Source organism: Stenella coeruleoalba (genome assembly GCF_951394435.1).
Source record: "Stenella coeruleoalba genome assembly, chromosome: 1".
NCBI classification, from domain to species: domain Eukaryota; kingdom Metazoa; phylum Chordata; class Mammalia; order Artiodactyla; family Delphinidae; genus Stenella; species Stenella coeruleoalba.
The window spans coordinates 100,333,047-100,356,541 of NC_137169.1; the positions used below are offsets into that span (position 1 = coordinate 100,333,047).

At 36.8% G+C, this 23,495-nt stretch overlaps 1 protein-coding gene and 1 pseudogene across 5 annotated transcripts in view; one reads left to right on the forward strand and one right to left on the reverse strand.

Annotated features, from left to right (window-relative positions):
* TRIM33 (tripartite motif containing 33) overlaps window positions 1–23,495 on the reverse strand; it is a 138,471-nt gene that overhangs the window by 78,357 nt on the left and 36,619 nt on the right. The gene's annotated exons all lie outside the window — the stretch shown is intronic.
* LOC307195323 (small ribosomal subunit protein eS27-like) lies at window positions 4,251–10,189 on the forward strand (annotated as a pseudogene). Its single transcript has one exon. The product of its transcript is annotated as a small ribosomal subunit protein eS27-like (transcript).

Genomic DNA, 23,495 nt, shown 5'->3' on the forward strand with positions numbered 1-23,495 from the left:
AGGCTTGCTGAATGGACACAAAAACAAGACCCATATATATGCTGTCTACAAGAGACCCACTTCAGACCCAGGGACACATTCAGACCGAAAGTGAGGGGATGGAAAAAGATATTCCATGCAAATGGAAATCAAAGGAAAGCTGAAGTAGCAATTCTCATATCAAATAAAAGAGACTTTAAAATAAAGAATGTTACAAGAGACAATGAAAGACACTACATAATTATCAAGGGATCAATCCAAGAAGAAGATATAACAATTATAAATATATACGCTCCCAACATAGGAGCACCTCAATACATAAGGCAACTGCTAACAGCTATAAAAGGAAATCGACAGTAACACAATAATAATGGGGGACTTTAATACCTCACTTACACCAACGGACAGATCATCCAAAATGAAAATAAATAAGGAAACAGAAGCTTTAAATGACCCGACAGACCAGATAGATTTAATTGATATTTATAGGACATTCCAAAACAGCAGATTACACTTTGTTCTCAAGTGCGCACGGAACGTTCTCCAGGATAGATCACATCCTGGGTCACAAATCAAGCCACAATAAATTAAAGAAAATTGAAACCATATCAAGCATCTTTTCTGACCACAATGCTATGAGATGAGAAATCAATTACAGGGAAAAAAACGTAAAAAACACAAACACATGGAGTATAAACAATATGTTACTAAATAACCAAGAGATCACTGAAGAAATCAAAGAGGACATAAAAAAATACCTAGAGACAAATGACAATGAAAACACGACGATCCAAAACCTATGGGATGCAGCAAAAGCACTTCTAAGGGAAGATTATAGCTATACAAGCCTACCTCAAGAAACAAGAAATACCTCAAAACAATCTAACCTTACACCTAAAGGAACTACAGAAAGAAGAACAAACAAAACCCAAAGTTAGCAGAAGGAAAGAAATCATAAAGATCAGAGCAGAAATAAATGAAATAGAAACAAAGAAAACAATAGCAAAGATCAATAAAACTAAAAGCTGGTTCTTTGAGAAGGTAAACAAAATCAATAAACCATTAGCCAGGCTCATCTAGAAAAAGAGGGAGAGGACTCAAATAAAATCAATAAAATCAGAAATGAAAAAGGAAAAGTTACAACAGACACCACAGAAATAAAAAGCATCCTAAGAGACTACAGCAAGCCACTCTATGCCAGTAAAATGGACAACCTGGAAGAAATGGACTAATTCTTAGAAAGGTATAACCTTCCAAGACTGAACCAGGAAGAAATAGAAACTATGAACAGACCAATCACAAGTAATGAAATTGAAACTGTGATTAGAAATCTTCCAACAAACAAAAGTCCAGACCAGATGGCTTCACAGGTGAATTCTATCAAACATTTAGAGAAGAGCTAACACCCATCCCTTCTCAAACTCTTCCAAAAAATTGCAGAGGAACACTCCCAAACTCATTCTATGAGGTCACCATCATCCTGATACCAAAACCAGACAAAGATACTACAAAAAAAGAAAATTACAAACCAGATCACTGATGAATATAGATGCAAAAATCCTCAACAAAATACTAGCAAACAGAATCCAACAACACATTAAAAGGATCATACACCATGATCAAGTGAGATTTATACCAGGGATGCAAGGGATTCTTCAATATACGCATATCAATGTGATACACCATATTAACAAACTGGAGAATAAAAACCATATGATCATCTCAATAGATGCACAAAAAGCTTTCGACAAAATTCAACACCCATTTATGATAAAAACCCTCCAGAAAGTAGGCAGAAAGGGAACTTACCTCAACATAATAAAGGCCATATATGACAAACACACAGCCAACATCACTCTCAGTGGTGAAAAACTGAAGCCATTTCTTCTAAGATCAGGAAAAGACAAGATTGCCCACTCTTGCCACTATTATTCAACATAACTTTGGAAGTTTTAGCCACGGCAATCAGAGAAGAAAAAGAAATAAAAGGAATCCAAATTGGAAAAGAAGAAGTAAAATTGTTACTCTTTGCAGATGACATGATACTATACATAGAGAATCCTAAAGATGCCACCAGAAAACTACTAGAGCTAAATCAATGAATTTGGTAAAGTTGTAGGATACAAAATAAATGCACAGAAAACTCTTGCATTGTTATACACTAATGATGAAAAATCTGAAAGAGAACTTAAGGAAACACTCCCATTTACCACTGCAACGAAAAGAATAAAATACCTAGGAGTAAACCTACCTAAGGAGACAAAAGACCTGTATGCAGAAAACTATAAGACACTGATGAAAGAAATTAAAGATCATACAAACAGATGGAGAGATATGCCATGTTCTTGGATTGGAAGAATCAATATTGTGAAAATGACTATACTACCCAAAGCATTCTACAGATTCAATGAAATCCCTATTAAATTACCAATGGCACTTTTTACGGAACTAGAACAAAACATCTTAAAATTTGTATGGAGACACAAAAGACCCCGAATAGACAAAGCAGTCTTGAGGGAATAAAAACGGAGCTGGAGGAATCAGACTCCCTGACTTCAGACTATACTACAAAGCTACAGTAATCAATACAGTATGGTACTGGCACAAAAACAGAAATATAGATCAGTGGAACAGGACAGAAAACCCACAGATAAACCCATGCACCTATGGTCAACTAATCTATGACAAAGGAAGCAAGGATACACAAGAAAAGACAGTCTGTCCAATAAGTGGTGCTGGGAAAACTGGAAAGCTACATGTAAAAGAATGAAATTAGAACACTCCCTAACACCATACACAAAAACAAACTCAAAATGAATTAGAGATCTAAATGTAAGACTGGACACTATAAAACTCTTAGAGGAAAACATAGGAAGAACACTCTGACATAAATCAAAACAAGATATTTTTTGATCCACCTCCTAGAGAAATGGAAATAAAAACAAAAATAAATAAATGGGACCTAATGAAACTTAAAAGCTTTTGCAAAACAAAAGAAATAAAAACAAGACAAAAAGACAACCCTCAGAATGGGAGCAAACATTTGCAAACGAATCAATGGACAAAGGATTAGTCTCCCAAATATATAAACAGCTCATGCAGGTCAATATTAAAAAAACAAACAACCCAATCAAAAAATGGGAAGAGGGGGCTTCCCTGGTGGCACAGTGGTTGAGAGTCTGCCTGCCTATGCAGGGGACCCGGGTTCCTGCCCCGATCTGGGAAGATCCCACATGCCGCGGAGCAGCTAGGCCCATGAGCCATGGCCGCTGAGCCTGTGCGTCTGGAGCCTGTGCTCCACAACGGGAGAGGTTGCAACAGTGAGAGGCCCGCATACCGCAAAAAAAAAAAAAAATGGGCAGAAAACCTCAATAGACAACTCTCCAAAGAAGACAGACAGATGGCCAAGAAGCACATGAAAAGCTGCTCAAAATCACTATTAGAGAAATGCAAATCAAAACTACAATGAGGTATCACTTCACACGTTATAATGGGCATCGTCAGAAAATCTAAAAACAACAAATGCTGGAGAGGGTGTGGAGAAAAGGGAACCCTCTTGCACTGTTGGTGGGAATGTAAATTGATACAGCCACTATGGAGAACAGTATGGAGGTTCCTTAAAAAACTAAAAATAGAATTACCATATGACCCAGCAATCCCTGGGCATATACCCAGAGAAAACCATAATTCAAAAAGACACATGCACCCCAATATTCACTGCAGCACTATTTACAACAGCCAGGTCATGGAAGCAACCTAAATGCCCATCGACAGACAAATGGATAAAGAAGATGTGGTACATATATACAATACAATATTACTCAGCCATAAAAAGGAACGAAATTTGGTCATTTGTAGGGACGTGGATGTATCTAGAGGTCATACAGAATGAAGTTAACTCAGAAAGAGAAAAACAAATATCGTATATTAAAGCATATATGTGGAACCTAGAAAAAATGGTACAGATGAACTGGTTTGCAGGGCAGAAATAGAGACACAGATGTAGAGAACAAATATATGGACACCAAGGGGTAAAGTAGCAGGGTGGGGGGTGGGCGGTGATGAATTGGGAGATTGGGATTGACATGTATACACTAACATGTATAAAATGGATAACTAATAAGAACCTTCTGTATAAGAAAATAAACAAAATAAAATTCAAAAAAAAAGATGCAGCAAGCTTATTTTCTAAATGAAATAGGCATTTTCATATTTATTATTGCACTCTTGGTTATGCAAACACTTAGATGATATAAATGTTTATGTCCCCCATAAATCTGGTCAGAAATCACTTTTGATTTTGTTCATCAAGTTAAACAATCTACAGTAGGATAGAGTACTGGGTAAAAGTGGTACAAACTAAGATAAAAGACTACAATAAAAATGCTAGATCTTAAAATAGAAACTGGTTTATGCACTAAACGTTTTGTGCTTTGGTCTAATAATAACATGTCAGGACCTCCCTGGTGGTCCAGTGGCTAAGACTCTGGCTTCCACTGCAGGGGGAATAGGTTTGATCCTGGTTGGGGAATTGAGATCAGTTCCCTGCATGCCGTGCTGCACGGCCAAAAATTTAAAAAATAAAAATAAAAATCCTGTCATTAAAAAAACGAACAAACATGATATCTGTGTAAAATGACAAAAAGAACCAGTGTTGAATCACGTTATACTTCTTGTCATTCTGCATTATGCCAGATTGCTAAATGTGTTCTTTCCAAGAAGTTTGATTGAATTACTGTATAGAGTTACTGTCCTATGTGACAGTTCTGTCACTGTTAGAGATTTCAGTAATTAAAATGGGAAACAGAAGCTTAGGCTATTTTCCTTATCAAAACTATCTTCCCTGGAGCCACATTGTTATGATGGTTTTCATGCTCCTGTATACTGGATGTCTTAAGGTGAGTGCAGTTCAGGGGATCCTTTCTAATTACAGGAAGGTACTTCTTTCCTTCAACACTGTGATCTGACCTGTGACAAATCTGTACTATACACTATGTAAATGGCTAACAGGTCAACTGCAAACCAACTGAATGTACAAAATCTTAGTGCTGGTGCTGAAATCTCTTCAGAATAGTCATCATGATCTCAAAGTTTTGAAATCTGCAAGCATCAAGTGTCAATCAAAACTAAAGATGAAACACTAGTGCATATTGAATTCTCATCCTTTAGGTGTACTTGCTTTTTAGATTTTTTGGTTCTCAGCTATTTTTACCATACTGTTTCATTTAAATTTCCTATATACTAACTTCGTTTGTGTGACTGAAATAAAACTGCAGTATATTTAAAAAAAAAGGGTTCAAGACTAGTATATGATTTTTATAGTTTATACCACGCACAACTATAGGAAGCAGCATACAAAGACAAGGATATAAACAGTCCAAGAGTTGTACATATAGGAGGTATAGCTCAGTGGTAGAGCATTTGACTGCAAAGAGTTGTACATATACAAACTACAGTAACTTATATAGTAATTGTAATGGAAAATGAAAACAAAATGTCATGCTAAAAGCAGGAATATCAGTCCCTCAGCAGACATACATATATTGGTAAAACAAACTCAAATTTACCATTACATATGAAAACAAAATATTGTTTTTATAACACGAAATGCATACAAAGATCCTGCTCAAAGGAAATGCATAAAAACACTTTTTTGAATCAAAGGAAGAAACAGTATGGTCAGGAGAAAGGGGAAAATGAATATAAATATTTTTACATCTAAGATGGCATGAATTAAAAACCATTGTAGAGTGACTTCCCTCGTGGGCCAGTGGTTAAGAATCTGCCTTCCAATGCAGGGGAAGCAGGTTCAATCCCTAGTTGGGAAACTAAGATCCCACGTGCCATGGGGCAACTAAGCCCGTGTGCCTCAACTACCGAGCCTGCACACAACTATAGAGCCCATGCGCCACAACTAGAGAGAAGTCTGCGCACCACAATGAAAGATCCTGCATGCCACAACTAAGACCCGATGCAGCCAATGAATGAATGAATGAATGAATAAATAAATATTTTTTAAAATCCTGGAAACCTACAGCATTAACTACAGAGGAGATGAGGATAAGTAATTTAGGAGCAAAAATACGCAAGCAACTAACTTCTTACAATGAATAAGGTAAGTTTTCACTGAAGAGGTGACATTTATACATGGTCTTGAAGAATCAACATGCATTCACTAATGTGCAAGAAAGAGTATGCTTGGTTGGCCTGGGTTCATTAAACCCCACACATTCCTAAGGAAGGCCTTCAACACTAGCCCTTGATGGGCATATGGGAGATGGCCTTCGAACTCTTGGAATATATGCCTGATAAAAGCGTTTCTGTTTGCCTGAGGCCTTGGGCCATCTGTATTCAGTTTGACCTGTGGGATCGGCTGGAGTCCAAGTAGGTGTTATCAGTTCTGTGGATGCTGCATCCCTATATGACTGAGTCTCCAATAAAAACCCCAGACAAGGGCTTCCCTGGTGGCGTAGTGGTTAAGAATCCAACTGCCAATGCAGGGGACACGGGTTCGACCCCTGGTCTGGCACAATTCCACATGCCAGGGAGCAACTAAGACCGTGTGCCACAACTACTGAGCCTGTGCGCCTAGAGCCCGTGCTCCGTAACGAGAGAAGCCACCGCAATGAAAAGCCCGCACACCGCAACGATGAATAGTCGCCACTCGCCACAACTAGAGAAAAGCCCACGCGCAGCAACGAAGACCCAACCAACGCAGCCAAAAATCAAATAAATAAGTAAATTTATTTTTAGAAAAACCCAGACACAGAGGTTCATGTGAGCTTCCCTGGTTGGCAATACTCCTCCTGCATATTGTCATACATTGTAACTGGGAGAATTAAGACTCTCCCTATGCAACTCCACTGAAAGGAGACAGCTGGATGCTTGCATCTGCTTTCTCCTGGATTTTACACCATGCACCTTTTCTCTTTGCTAATTTTAATCTGTATCCTTTCACTGCAATAAAATCAACCATGAGTATAAGCTTTTCTTAATTCTGTGAGTCCTTCCAGCAAATCACTGAACCTGAGGATGGTCTTGGGGACCCCCAACAAAACTAGGAAAGGAAGAAACAGCATGCAAACCAAGAAGAGCAGGTGCGAAGTTCACAAATGGAAAAAAAAGGAGTCTATAGATAGACAATTATATGTATATATAACTATATGTATATATAATTATATATATGTAAAATATTGAGAAAGTTCTTAAGAAATTTGTAACATCTTAATGAAGGAATAACTCTGAAGGAATATCGCTGAAGAGACATTCTGTTCGGAGCAAGAAACATTCAATATATAAAAGTATCCATTATACTTTTATGTATGATTTGATGTAAGTCATACTAGGTTTTGTTTTTTGAACTCAATAAGCTGATTCTCAGATTCTTACAATTTCTACTTCTACCTGGCAAGCTGACATCACAGTTTACGACTTTTTTTTTTTTTAACGACTTTTTATCTTTTTCAAAAAATGTAGATGGCAAAAGGATACCTAAACATTGCAGAAGAAACACAACCCAAAGTACAGGAAGAATAGAGGGATACATTTGAGAAAGACTCTTATTTGCCATAAAGGTTTTCAGAGAAGCTTGGAATTCAGAAATCTAAGGCATGAAAGAACCCCCAATGAGACACAGGAAAATTTAAGTCTGCAGACCATCAGCCAAACCCATTCCTATGCGGACTACTTACTTCTGTCAGATTACCCAGCAGCCAAGGTGTCTTACCACCAAAACAAAGAGTTGAAGCTTCTTTAGGGATCTTTCTGCTATTTACTTCTATATTTATAAATAAATTTTTAAATTATATAAATGTTTGTGTTGAAAAGGTGAGTCATTTTCCATTCGAGTTTATGAGTAACAATGCCCTTGTAATTAGTGATCAGATGAGCGTGCTCCTGACTCAATCACTCAGTACTAGTTGCCATGTTGAGTTTTCATTACTATACAAAACTGAAACCCAAACTTCAGAGCCAAAGCTACCGACCAAGTTTTTTTTTTTTTAACTTGTATTTTTGGCTGTGTTGGGTCTTCGTTTCTGTGCGTGGGCTTTCTCTAGTTGCGGCGAGTGGGGGCCACTCTTCATCGCGGTGCGCGGGCCTCTCACTGTCACGGCCTCTCTTGTTGCGGAGCACAGGCTCCAGACGCGCAGGCTCAGTAGCTGTGGCTCACGGGCCTAGTTGCTCCGCGGCATGTGAGATCTTCCCAGACCAGGGCACGAACCCGTGTCCCCTGCATTGGCAGGCAGATTCTCAACCACTGCGCCACCAGGGAAGCCCCTACTGACCAAGTTTTACGCATAATGTCCCTAGAACTGATTTCATTACTTCAATGTTGTAAGAGACCCATTCATACCTATTAGATTAATTTCTTTTAAGTGTCAATTTACTAAAATGTATAATCTTTGGGGGGAGTGCTTAAAGGCTAAAATAGACAAGTCTACAAACTAGTTTATCTCCACAGTGTTGTTAACTGGAATTTATTAGCTTCATTAAATTGGTGGACTTCCATTCAAGATGGATCACTAAGCAAATCTAAGACCACCTGAACCCCAACTCAAACACAGAAATGGCTAACATATAACAAATTAAAGGTCTAAAAATATATAACTGAGTCTACAACCAAGAAGTCAAAATTGGAAGTGCCAGAAACCAAAAGGGCACTCAAAGCCTAAGTGGTAAGGCAGTGATGCAAGTGGGCCACAGGGGTTATTTTACCACCGTTGGGAATAGGAAGACAAAGGTTAAAAGTTGAAACTGAACTCCCTCAATAAAGCCACAGGGCAGGCTTTAAGTACTCTGAAACCTAAAATCCTTGCCAGCCGTGGAGTCATCCACAAGAAGTCTGAACACAAACAAGCTTCCTGCATAGATACATAACTAACGTGTGTACTATCCGCACAGTACATAGAAAGGCCAAGTCAAGAAACTAATAAGAAGCTTGTCTAGGAGTAGCTTCCAGGTTGGTGAACTTGGGGATATTCAGGAAGAGTGACATACTCAGTGAGCATGGAAGCTCCACACCTCTTCCCACATACCTTGCCCTATGCATCTCTTCCATCTGGCTGTTCCTGAGCTATATTCTTTTATAATAACTGGTAATCTATCCAATGCCGGATGACTTAGGGTTCACGTAGTGATGCAATCTCCAGCCCTGAACCTTCGTGTCCTGGCACCAGTTTTTCTGAGATTTCAGAAACACTGAATGGAAAATTGGAAGTAAATCTATTATGAACCAGAAGGAACCCAAGGAAACCAGTCCATCATACTAGTCATCTTTCCCAAGGCTGAACTCAACGTTTCTCCTCTGTTCTCTATCCTAAGTTCAAGTTCTTATTTAAAATCTCCTTTTTAATCAACTCAGAACTCCAAACAAAATGTCCACGAAGCAGAAGTCATTATTTTTGCCTAACAGCTACTTGTTTTCCTGGGATTCCTCTTTAGATAAGTAAATTAACATATTCATTCAACAACAACAAAAAGAAGCTTGTCTGGACCCTTACAAACACAAAACCATCTCATTAGAACTCCTCCCAACCCAAGGCACAAGTGGAGCTCCCACTGAAGATAAGCTCATAAATAAGACTACAATGCACATAAAGAAATTTCAGTACTATTACAGTCAACAAATACAATACACCAAGAAGTAGAAACCTAATCCACAGAAGACAAATCCGTCTGATAAAGACTTCAAATATGTGTAAAATTTTCACAAAGTGACAAATGGGATCTATGAAAATGGGTAGATCTGAAAAAGAATCAAGAAAATAAAATTACTGAATAAACTCACAACACAAGCTAAATAATAAGTGATAACTGTAAAAAAATTATCAAGGTAGAAGATAGATATGAAGAAATCACATAGAATTCAACAGAGATAAGGAGAGATAGAAACCACAAAAGATAAAAAGCAAGCTAAAGAACTGAATGAGGCTTTCTGGCTGTGACAACCTCCCCACAAGAACAAGCCTCTCACAAAGGATCTCCTTCATCCTCTCCAGAAAAGAAGAAGAAACATAAGAAGAAGCACCTGGTGCAGAGCCCCAATTCCTATTTCATGGATGTGAAATGTTCAAGATGTTATAAAATCACCACTGTCTTTAGCAATGCACAAACACTTTTTGTGTTGGCTGCTCTACTATATTCTGCCAGCCTACAGGAGGAAAAAGCAAGGCTTACAGAAGGATGCTCCTTCAGACAGAAGCAGCATTAAAATCACCCTGAATCAAGATGAATGGGAAACCATCCCAATAAATACATTTTGGATACTGAAAAAAAAAGGGACGGGGACTGAATGAGAAACTCCAGCATGTGTAAAATAGAAGTTCTAAAAGTTCATGAAGGAACTGAAGTAGAGATGCTAAAGAGATAATAGTTGGAAATTTCAGAACTAAAGAAATGAACACTCAGATTGCAATCCAAGTCCTGAGCAGGGTAAATAAAAATAAATGTGCGCACATAAACATAGCAAAAATGAAGAACTTTGGTTTTTTTTTTTTTTTTTTTTGCCCATCCATGTGGCTTGCAGGACCTCAGTTCCCTGACCAGGGATTGAACTCAGGCCATGGCAGTGAAAAGCCTAGAATCCTAACCCCTAGGCTACCAGGGAACTCCCGAAAAAAACTCTTAATAACTACTAGTAATAGAAGAAAATCAGACTTACAGCTGACCTCATCAGTAAAAAAAAAAAACTGTCAAAAGATAACAGGAATGTTTATCTTCAAAGCTGTTAGAGAAAATAACAGTCAACCAGCAATCTGTATCCTGATTAAGCTATTATTCAAGAATATAAGCAACTCAAATTATCAGACATATAACAGTACTTATTCATTGCTGTAAGAATGAAGCATTAGACTGAACCATATAAAACTGCCAGTATTTGACCACTTGTGACCTGCAAATATGGTAATTTTATACAGTTCAACCTGATATTTAAGAACATGGAAAAATACTTAGAAGATGCAAAAATTAATTAGCAAAGGCATCAATAAAACATATTGATATCTAAATGCATGGCCTAAAAGTAAATATATAAGAGATTAAAAATTAAATTAAAATAGAAAAATATAATAATCTGTTCTATTATAATTAAACTTCAGCTTTAAAAATCATTCTAATTACAATATGAAGGGAAAATTGAGATATGATTAAAATTATGTCAATTAAAATAAGGTAAAACCTTGCCTTAACAAAATAAGCAAAGGCCTTGAAATTCAATCACACAAACTGGAGAGTCAAATTTCAGAAATTCCAGGCATCTCTATTAGTTGGCACCTTTTTTTCCAGTCTGATTCACATAAATTGGCTCAGGAGACACTGGGGACACAGGAACTCTCTGCCACCCCACAATCCTTGTCAGATGTTTTCCAGCCCAACTTTGCTCTACCTTGTACTTCTGCCCTTATCCCAGTAAGAATTTTAACCTGCCCGTTTGAAAACAAAGGCTGTGTTGGGGACAAGAAATAATCAAATTATATCTATATTTGCATTAGTACAAGGTTTCACTGTAAGATCAGGTAGTATTTACTGGGAAATGTATATTTATTAGTTCATTCAGTCCTCCTAACAGCTTTGTAAAGTAGGTTCAATTACTATCCTCACTTCAAAGGTGAAAAAATTGAGGTTCAGAGAGATTAGATAATGTTCTCAAGCTATATGACAATGTAAATGGAGGGGAGAGGAGACCAAGGTCTGAAACCTAAATGTCTGAACCTACAGCCAATGCTCTTTAAAACCTATGCTAAACTCGCCCTCTAATTAAAAGACTGGTCTATTAGTAACAAAACAAGAGACCAAACTAAGGCAATCATAAGAGAAACGTAGATGATAAATTAGAGGCAGAACTGATTTACTTAATGAATGAATATGTGAAGATGGAGAGATAACAGTTACAGCAAGGGAAGAAATTTGAAATTCTAGATGATTTGCAAGTTTCTGGCATGGGTAATTCATGGATAATTACACAATTACTCAAAATGAGGGAAAAGTAATTTTAGCCAGAACGTAATGAATAAGTTTCGGACAGACTGTTTAGCATAGTTCTAGAACTGAAGAGTGTGAACCACCAGCATATAAGTATTTCAAATCTGAAGTGCAGTTATGATTAGTGAAGGGAGAACAGGATCAAGGACAATACCCCTTTGTACACCAATATTTATGGGTTAAGCAAAAGAAAAGGTCGTCTCAGATTTAGGAGACAAATTCCAAACATTTTCAACTGCAAATCACAATAAGTACATTTTACATGAAACACATACATGTAGCTGAAATAAATGAGAATCAAACAAGGGTCAACTACTTTTTCCATTAACCACTCATGATCCTGTCGTGCCTGTAGCAATTTACTTTTAGAATCACAAAATATTCTTAATATCAGCTGACTCTTGGCATAACCTAACAATCTTTTTATTCAGCCCTAGTTTTCTTTCCCATACCGTGGAGTAGTTAGTTCAAATCTTCAATCATCAATTCCCCTCCTTTCCCTTCGAAAGTAATTATGAATGAAAAAATACAGACATGTTTTTCAGGTGGAGAAGGGAGTGGAAGGGAATTTACACCTATGGCCTCTAATTACCTAAGTGGGAGGCCAGATCAAGTGATGAGGGTGAGTCTTGTGAGTTGACTGTTGAAAGTCTGAATTGAATAATTCAGGGAACAGGAAAAAGAGGCTGGAGTGAATAAGATTAGTGGGTAGCGTCAAGAGCCCCAAGTTTGAAAGGTATAACCATTCCCAATGCTAATTCCTCCCTTCACCTTGCACCTATCTCCCGTTCATCTCTATTCCTTCCCTGTGTGCACACAATAGTAGGCACCTAGGAAGAAGTACATATTTGCTAAGGAGGAAGGCAAAAAATAACTAGATTCTGAAGCAACAAGTCACTGATCTTTTCTACAGAAATTTTGTTGTAACAGTGGAGGTAGCAGCACAAAGATTTGTATATGAATACGGGGGAGCTAGAAATATGGAATGTTAAGTATGTTGCCCATTCTTACAAAACAAGGTGTCAATAAAGAGAGGGAAAAGAATGGAGAGGCAAAATGAAGTAGTATACTGCTTTATACAGGAAAAAATTGGAGATATAATACAGAAAATAAATTAATTTATAATCAAATTGGCTTAACCCTACAAACTAATACCATACAGAATGTGTATTTAAATTATTAGTAGTACGTATCCAGTAAGTCTGCACAAGTCAGTTTCACCACTGTGGTGATCAGTTTGTAATGTATAAAAATATCGAATCACTGTCGTACACCTGAAATTAATGTAATACTGTAAATCAATTATGCAAAAAACTGAACATCTGTCATGTACAAAAGAATATCTATAACACATATGCAGGCTGAGCACAATAAAACAAAAACTCGAAAAGCCAAAAAAAAAATTGTTTTTACCACTAAATATAGAACTGGCTTAAGCTGAAGTCATAGTTATATATGGCCACTTACATGCACAAATGATCATATAAGACCTAACACTGATTATCAAACAAACAAAATATATTTAGGAAATACAGTAATTAAGCATGGATGTTATCATAAAGCTTCTTGGTATTCTTTAAGCTTCCTTTTTTTCTTTTTTTGCGGTACACGGGCCTCTCACTGTTGTGGCCTCTCCCGTTACGGAGCACAGGCTCCGGACGTGCAGGCTCAGCGGCCATGGCTCACGGGCCCAGCTGCTCCGTGACATGTGGGATCTTCCCGGACCGGGGCACGAACCCGTGTCCCCAGCATCGGCAGGCGGACTCTCAACCACTGAGCCACCGGGGAAGCCCAAGCTTCCTAATTCTTAAAGATAGATCTTTAAATTAAAATTCAAAAACCTAACATACTCAGAAAATTATGAGTAAATTCATTACCAAATATAGCAATCTAATTCCAGTACTCAGCACTGTTTGAAATAAGGTTGCCGAAGTTTTTTCAATATTAACAGAAACTTGTGTAAAAAATAACATACTTTTAAATTGGTAATGTGGGCAAGTTACAGCCTGCTAGCTACGAAAAAGCACAGTTTAAAAAATAATAAACAGTTCAGCCAATAACTTATTAAGAATGATTTTTGGATTTCCCTGGTGGCGCAGTGGTTGGGAGTCCGCCTGCCGATGCAGGGGACACAGGTTCGTGCTCCGGTCCGGGAAGATCCCACATGCCGCGGAGCGGCTGGGCCCGTGAGCCATGGCCGCTGAGCCTGGGCGTCCGGAGCCTGTGCTCCGCAACGGGAGAGGCCACAACAGTGAGAGGCCCGCGTACCGCAAAAAAAAAAAAAAAAAAAAAAGAATGATTTTTATACTTCTAAAGGAAAAGAAGAAAGAAAGAGAAAGCTATAGAGATAGTATTTGTACTGCAAAGCATAAAATATAAACCACCTGGTCCTTTACAGAAAAAGTACTGAACATCTAGTTTGAATGAATGATTTTTTACTAACTTCTAGACAGTTCTTGAATTCAAGTATTCAAATCCCAAACTACAGGAATTCTGAGTCTTCTTTGTGGATACAGCTCACAGGAGAGAGGGCTTCAATCTGTGTATACATACATGTGCTTACTTGCATGCACCTAGATTTTCTTTACTCTCTTTTCATGGGGGAAGGAGGCATGGAACTGAAAAGTCCTAGTGGAACCTGGAGCCTTCACTATGAAGAGCCAGGATTCCATGGCTGCCTGGTTCACTGCATCTACTTATTCACTGCCTCCTTTAGGAGGCCATCTGAATTGTGCACCGGTAGGCTCAATCAGTCAGTCAGTCCCTGGATCCTCAGTGAGGACTGTTCCAACCCCAGCTGTACAAGCTGAGCAGGGAAACAGTAAGGCTCTGCTACTCTTGGAATAAGGTAATTAATTTGAAAATATATTCATTAAAGGGCAGCTGAAACAAAGTTTATCATGTCTTTCATGGTCTACTAGTTCACCACTGACCAATAAAACCATCCCCCACAAAATTGACCCTGTAAAGGGAGCCATACTCATGAACAGGCAAAGAATAAGTATATTCCATTTGAGGAGGTTCAGTAACTTGAGGGAGACCAAGGTGAACAATCAGAACCAGCTGACTGGCTCCTACTGAGGCAGAACTAGTGGAAGAAACAAAAGAGAACTTGACTAGAAAAAAAAAGCTTACTCAAGAGAAATGCAATTAGAATATACATTGCAAGCACAAAAAAAAGAGCTCTGCTAAAAATAAATAAACGTGATTTTCATTTATAAAAACAGAAGATCTGAAAGAAAAAAACAAAAGGTAACTTCTAAGAAGCAAATTAATCAAATTAAGAAACATACCTAAAACAAAAGAAAGGTTTAAAGAGAAAAGGATAAACAAATAAATATCAGCAAATGGGGGTGGGTGGAAGAAGGTAGAACCAAAAAAAAGAGGAAAAACAGTATAGCATTAGATAAGTCTAATTTGACCTCAAAAAGCATTAAATAGAACAAGGAGGAATTTTATTTAACAGTGAAGTATACAATCCATAAACTGTCATAAACTTTTATGCAACAAACAAGATGGCAGCCACAAACAAAAAGTAAAAATATCTGAATATACACAAACCTAATGGTAAAACATAAAATTTAGTGGCTCTCGAACTCATATTTCCTTATCCAAATTCTGAAATCCAGAAAATTTTGATGAAAGTTTAGTTTCAAAACACATTTAGGGAAAAAGACCTGACCTGACTGGCATGAAACTATATCTTTATGTCCCTACTAAGTGTAAATACTGCTGCAAAATATTAAGGTATTTCATTACAAAGATACTACCACAGACCTTGCTGAAAGGTTAAGTACCATCTTTCCTCTCTAAAATATGAAAATTTATGCATCCCAAAAGGTACTTGACACAAAGCTGAATCCATGAATGGAATCTTTTAACATAAAAATAATAAAGTATTTTTGTTTTCCTATGTCCATAAAACTTTAATCATGTGACCTGGCCATGATAAAAAAAAAGGAAAAGGTTTTACTGACTATATATATGGACATAATCCAATAACTCTAAAAATAAATAAATAAATAAAAATATGACCTCCCCACCCCACAAAAGAACTGAAATGATTCCTAAATAAGAAATGATATTCTGGCTCAAACAGGAAATTCTTAAGTGAAAAAAATTTTAAACTACCAAAATGGAAAATATTTTATAACTTTATTTTATAACAAATTATCACTCAGCAAAATACAAAGGGAGGAAAATATTTGGCCTTTGTGCCTTTTCTTGTAACAATTAATGAACATGAACTTATTTTTTAAAGATACACATAGTTACAGTTAAACTACTGAAGTCAAAGAAATTTTTGAAAGAAGTAAGAAAAAAGTGACTCCTGATGTACAACGGAACGACAATAAGATTAACAGTAGATTTTGCAGAAACAACAGAGGCCAGAAAGCAATGGGATGACATATTTCAAAGTGGTAAAAGAAAAAATTACCAACCAAGAATTCTATATTCATCAAAACTAACTTACAAAAATGAAAATGAAATAAAGAAATTCTCATATAATCATGGGTTGAGAGAATTCATTTCAAGTTGACCTGCCTTAAAAGAAGATCCTCAGGTTGAAAGAAAGTATCCTCAGACAGTATAACTCAAGTGCCTATAGAAATAAACAGCACAGGTAAGGTTAACTATGCTGGTAAATGTATTAAAGAATATAAATTTATTTGTTCTCTTCCCTTAACTGATTTTTTTAAAGTTGCATAAAACAATAATAGCACAAAGGAGGAGAGAGGAAATGGAGTCACACTGGCTAGCACCAGGACATAACACCAAACCATAACCCAAACCCCCAAAGAAATTAGAGTACCAAAAATGTTAATATATACAGGTTAATAGGAAAGACCATGTATTTTTTTCTTTCTTCTCTTCTTTAAAAACCATAAAAGTGTATAAACTATGACTATAACAGTACTGCTGGGTTTATCAATTTAAGGAAGATATAATTATAACCATATGTGCACCTAACAAGACTGCTTCAAATATGTAAGAAAAACCTAGTAGAACTGAAGGGAGATGGACAAAACGAAGCATGAAGGTGAACAAATGAGCGGGGGAAAAAAACACATAGGCCCACTACCTGTGAAACATTATCAAGTGGTTTAATATATGTGTAACTGGAATTCCAGAGAGGATATAAAAAAAGATCAGAAAATATTTTTTAAGAGAAAATGGCCAAATTTTCTCCAACTTCAACAAAAAGAACCCAAAATTTAATAATCTCTGAGGATTATACCTCTAAATAAAACCATACCAGGAATTCCCCAGCAGTCCAGTGGTTAAGACTCGGCGCTTCCAATGCAGGGGGTGTGGGTTCGAACCCTGTTCAGGGAACTTAGATCCCACATGCAGCATGGTGTGGCCAAAAAAAAAAACCAAAACAAACAAAGAACAATCCCCACCAAAGCACATTATAAAATCAATTGCTAAAAACTAATAATAAAGAGTAAACCCTAACAGCAGAGTAGGGGAAAAGACACATTACATACAAAGGAACAAAGATAATGATGACAGCACACCTTTCATTAGAAACTACAGAAGCCAGAAGTTGTTAATGGAATGCCATCTTTAAAGCAGTGAAAGCAAAGAAAACAGACACATGAATAAACAAACCAACTGAAATTACAAACTACAGGGGGGAAAACAAAGAGCAGAGATTACAGACATAGAATTAGCGTATAAATATAAAATGAATGTTTAATGTAATAAAAACAGAATACCATTAATTATGACCAAGGGAAAACGATACAAAAATAGATTGAAAAAAAAAAACCAGAAATTAAGAAACAAAAACAACTAAGTAATAAATTTAAAAGCATTAAAATGAATGGAGACCATGACAAAGATAAAAGTATAATGAAACTTTTCAGTACACTTTTGAATGGGATTTAAAAAAAAAAAAAAAGAGAGTAAATAACACAATACATTCTGGAATAAAAACATACGTTTTTAATATTAGTGTAGAATACTGACAAAATTTAATCTTGTATTTAGTTACCAAAAACAAACAAGAAAAAAACTTCCAATTCAGACTGTACTGATTTGTACAGTCCACATCTTGATTATGACCCAATAAAAATGTTTACAAAGTAAAAATAAATGAAATGGTCACATACACAAAACCCCCCAAAAAAATGGATTCCAGTTGGAAATACAAACTAAAATTACAAGCTCTCCAGAAAACAGTGTAGCAGAAACAGCTAATACTCAAAGACATTAAATCTATCCTATCTTTCAACCTAAATGTCTATCAACAGATGAATGGATAAAGAAGATGTATATATATATACAATGGAATATTATTCAGCCATAAATAATGAAATAATGCCTTTTGCAGCAACAGAGATGGACCTAGAGATTATATTAAGTGAAGTGAGACAAAGACAAATATCATATGATATCACTTATATGTGGAATCTAAAACAATGATACAAACTTATTTACAAAATAGAAATAGACTCACAGACATAGAAAACAAACTTATGGTTACCAAAGGGGATGGGGGGGTAAATTAGGAGTTTGGGATTAACATATTAACATTACTATATATAAAACAGATAAATAATGGGAATTCCCTGGTAGCCTAATGGTTAGAATTCTGGGCTTTCACTGCCATGGCCCAGGTTCAATCCCTGATCAGGGAACTGAGATCCTGCAAGCCACACACCATTTTTTAAATTTCCAAATCAAGATGGTTTTACAGAAGAGTAATGTTTAAATAACAGACCAGCATTCCATTATTATTTAAGCTAATCTAGAAAAAGTGAAAAAAGGAAAAATCCCAATTCATTTTATAAAGTCCAACATTACTTTAACATTAAAAGTTGGCAAAAACAATGCAAAAGAAAATGGCAGACTATTCTAACATATTAAAATATTGAATAAAATATAAGTTGATCATAATATTCTTCTGACAGATTACCAGACAGATTACTAAACTTCATATAGGAATTCAAGGATTATTCGACAGCAAAGATATTAACAAAATAATATTAAAACAACTAAAGGAGAAAAACATACGGTTATATAAGTAGATGCTAAAGTGGCATATGATAAAATTCAGATAATAAAAACTCTAAGGAATAGAAGCAAACAATTTACATATGAAAAGAATCATTTCCCCCAAACCATCAAATAGCATTAAAAAATAGCAAAACATTAAAAAACTTTTCAAGTCAGAAACTAACAAGCACGACTCATCAAAAAGGCAATACAACAAAATAATGCCCCAAACTCTGGAACCAGACTAATTAAGATTAAATTCCAAGCCCATCCCCTTCTGCACTGTGTGACTTTGGGTAACCTTGTTAACCTTGGAGTCTAGGTTTCCCATTTGTAAAATAATGATCATAATAGTACCTATCTCAAGGGGTGTTGGAAGAGCACATGGATTAATAAATGTAAACTCCAACACACAGTAAGTACTCAGAAAATGGTAGCTATTATTATTAGTTACAATTTGTCTCAAAGATTTTATAGCATCACTGTGTAACAGAACTTTCTATAATAATGGAAATGTGCTATATCTGCACTGTCCAGTGCAGCAGCCAATATAACAAGTGGCCACTGAGCACTTCAAAAGGTGCTCAGCGTAACTAACAAAATAGTTTTAATTTAATTTTAGTTAGCTAAAATTTAAATAACCACAAGTAACTAATGGCAACGGTACTGGACAATTCATGCCTAGAAAATATACCTGAGATATGACTTATTTTTTTTTTAAAGAATGAAACTTTTTCAATTTTTGAGAAAATAAAATTAAAAAAAAAATTGACAGCTAGCCAACTTCCACTAATGGAAGAATGAAAAGTGAATCCTCAGGACTTCCCTGGTGGCACAGTGGTTAAGAATCCGCCTGCCAATGCAAGGGACACGGGTTCAATCCCTGGTCCCGGAAGATCTCACATGCTGTGGAGCAACTAAGTCTGTGCACTGTAATTACTGAGCCTGCGCTCTAGAGCCCGTGTGCCACAACTACTGAAACCCGCACGCCTAGAGCCTGTGCTCTGCAACAAGAGAAGCCACCACAATGAAAAGCGCACATACCACAACGAAGAGTACTCCTCTTGCCGTAACTAGAGAAAGCCCGCGCACAGCGACAAAGACCCAACGCAGCCAAAAAAAAAAAAAAAAAAGAGCGAGCTTCCCTAGTGGCGCAGTGGTTGAGAGTCCGCCTGCTGATGCAGAGGACGTGGGTTCGTGCCCCGGTCCGGGAAGATCCCACATGCCGCGGAGCGGCTGGGCCCGTGAGCCATGGCCACTGAACCTGCACGACCAGAGCCTGTGCTCCGCAAAGGGAGAGGCCACAACAGTGAGAGGCCCGCGTACCGCAAAAAAAAAAAAAAAAAAAAGCGAATCCTCGCCTAAAAACTTGACAGAACTGTCACACATGTCACACACAAACGAAGAACCAACCTATTTCAAAGCATGGGGAAACGATTATGAGACAAAATGCAGTGCTTATTCTACAAAAAACTGCTAGAGTTTCTGGTAAAAACAGTGGAAGGCACTGGCTTTCTTGCCTGAGGATGATCCTAAAAACAGCAGCTTTGTTCCCATACCATATACAAAAAGAAACTCAAAATGCATTAAAGACCTAAGTGTAAGACCAGACACAATAAAACTAAAACAAAACACAGAACACTCTTTAACATAAATGGTAGCAATATTTTTTGGATCTGTCTCCTAAGGCAAAGGAAACAAAACCAAAAATAAACAAATGGGACCTAATTAAACTTAAAAGCTTTTGCCCAGCAAAGGAAACCACCAACAAAACAAAAAGACAACCTACTGAATGGGAGAAAATATTTGTAAATGATATGACCGATAAGGGGTTAATATCCAAAATATATACACAGCTCATGTAACTCAATATCAAAGGAAAAAAACCCAATTTAAAAAATTGGCAGAAGACCTGAATAGACATTTTTCCAAACAAGATATACAGATGGCTGACAGGCACATGAAAAGATGCTCAACATCACTAATCATGAGAGAAATGCATATCAAAACCACGATGAGGTATCACCTCACATCTGTCAGAATGGCTATTATCAAAAGGACCACAACAAATGTTGGTGAGAATGTGGAGAAAAGGGAACCCTCCTACACTGTTAGTGGGAATGTAAATTGCTGCAGCCACTTTGGAAAACAGTATGGAAGTTCCTCAAAAAACTAAAAATAGAACTACCATATGATCCAGCAATTCTACTCCTGGGAATATATCTGAAGAAAATGAAAACACTAATTTGAAAAGATACATGCACTCCAATGTTCATGGCAGCATTATTTACAATGGCCAGGATATGGAAGCAACCTAAGTGTCCATCATTGGATGAACAGATAAAGAAGAACTGGAATATATATGTGTATATACACATACACACACACACACACACACACACACACACACACACACATATACACAATGGAATACTATTCAGCCATTAAAAGAAAAAAGAATGAAATCCTGCCATTTACAACAACATGGATGGACCTGGAATGTATTGTGCTTAGCGAAATAAGTCAAACAGAGAAAGACAAATACTGTATGTTATCACTTAACATGCTGAATCTAAAAAATAAAACAATGAATGGATATAACAAAACAAAAACAGACTCACAGTATGGAAAACATATCAGTAGGGAGAGTGAAGGAGGCGGGGCAAGATAAAGGTAGGTGATTAGGAGGCACAAACTACTATGTATATAATAAATAAGCTACAAGATACTGTACAGCACAGAGAAAACAGCCAATATTTTATAACAACATTTTTGGTTTTTTCTTCTTTGTTTTTCTTTATATAATAACTTTGAATGGAGTACAATCTATAAAAATATTTATTCACTCTGTTGTACACCTGAAACTAATGTAACACTGTAAATCAACTATACTTCAATTTAAAAAAAACAAAGCAAAATAGCAGCTTTGCTGCCACATGAAGCAGGATCAATTAGGTTAGGAGGGCAAATGTGAGCAGAACATTTGCCAGCTAAAAGTGGGTATCCAAGTTAGGAAAGAATAGCTTCCCTATACTGTGGCAGCAGCCCATTCAGAAAATTAATATAAGACACTTAAAATGAGAGAGTCACAGAAGAACTAAGACAAACTCTCCACACATAGCTGGCTAACTAAAAGGGACACCCAAGAAAGCCCAGCAAAAATGAAAGGCCAAGTGAGACTAAAAACTGGCTGCAACTTTTGTGTCTTTCCTAAACTAAACAGAGATGGATCATCCGTGGTGTGAGGCTGATAGGCTCAAGGTATCTGACCACAACTTCCACCCAAAGCACTGGCTGAACACCAAGCTATGCAGATACAGAAGGGAACCGTAGCAAGCCAGGCTAAACAATTAAAGTAAAAGTACTGAAAAGAGACATCAGTGGCTGTAAGCTGTACAGACTCCATACTTTAAGCAAGTTACTAAAAAATACCAACAACCCACAGAAAAATAAAGCAGAATTCATAGTTGCTACAATATAATATAATCTAACTGACAAAACATACAAAGAAACAGAAAAGTGTGACTGAACCTGATGGTGGGGGGATTGGGGTGGGGAATCAGTCAACTCATCAACTGAGTCCAGACATTGGAGTTAGAAGACAAAGATTTCAAAGCAGCTAAGCATAAAGGTACTAAGTAAAATACAATGGCAGTACTCAACATACAGGAAGTCTCAAGAGAGAACTAGGAACTATAATAACAATCCATAAGATGAAAAGTACAACATCCAAAATAAAAATTTCATCATACAGCTATGCTCAATAGTAGACCTGAGCGACTTCCCTGGTGGTCCGATGGCTAAGATTCCGCACTCCCAATGCAGGGAGCCCGGGTTCGATCCCTGGTCAAGGAACTAGGTACCACATGCATGCCTCAACTAAGAGTTTGCATGCCGCAACTAAAGATCCTGCACGTGGCAACAAAGATCCCATGTGCCACAACTAAGACCCAGCACAGCGAAATAAATAAATATATTTTTTTAAAACTGTTAGAAAAATTACAGACTTGAGTGAGCCTGTAGATAGATGAAAGTATCCAATCCTTAAAAGAGGGAAAAGACCAAAAAAAAAGGAAACGGCTTCTCAGAGACCAGGGAGACAAGATCAAGAATCCCAACATAAATGTAGTGGAAGTCCCAGGAGATGAAAGTAAGGAGTAGGAAAAACGCTTGAGGAAATAATGGGCCAAAAGCATCCCAAACTTGATGAAATACATTAATCTGCAGAGTCAAAAGGTGGAAGAATTCTCAAACATAATAAAACAGAGAATCAAACCTTGATTTATCATACTCAAACTGCTGAAAGGCAAAGATTTTCAAAGAAAATCTTGAAAGCAGCAAGAGAAAAACAATTCATCACACACAGAGAAACAATACTGACATCTGACTTTTCATCAGAAACAATGCAGACCAGAAAACAATGAAATGAGATATTTAAAGTAACTGAAAGACTGTAAAACCAAGAATTCTATATAAATCAAAAATATTCTTCAATATGAAAGCAAAATAAAGAAATCCTCAGATAAACAAAA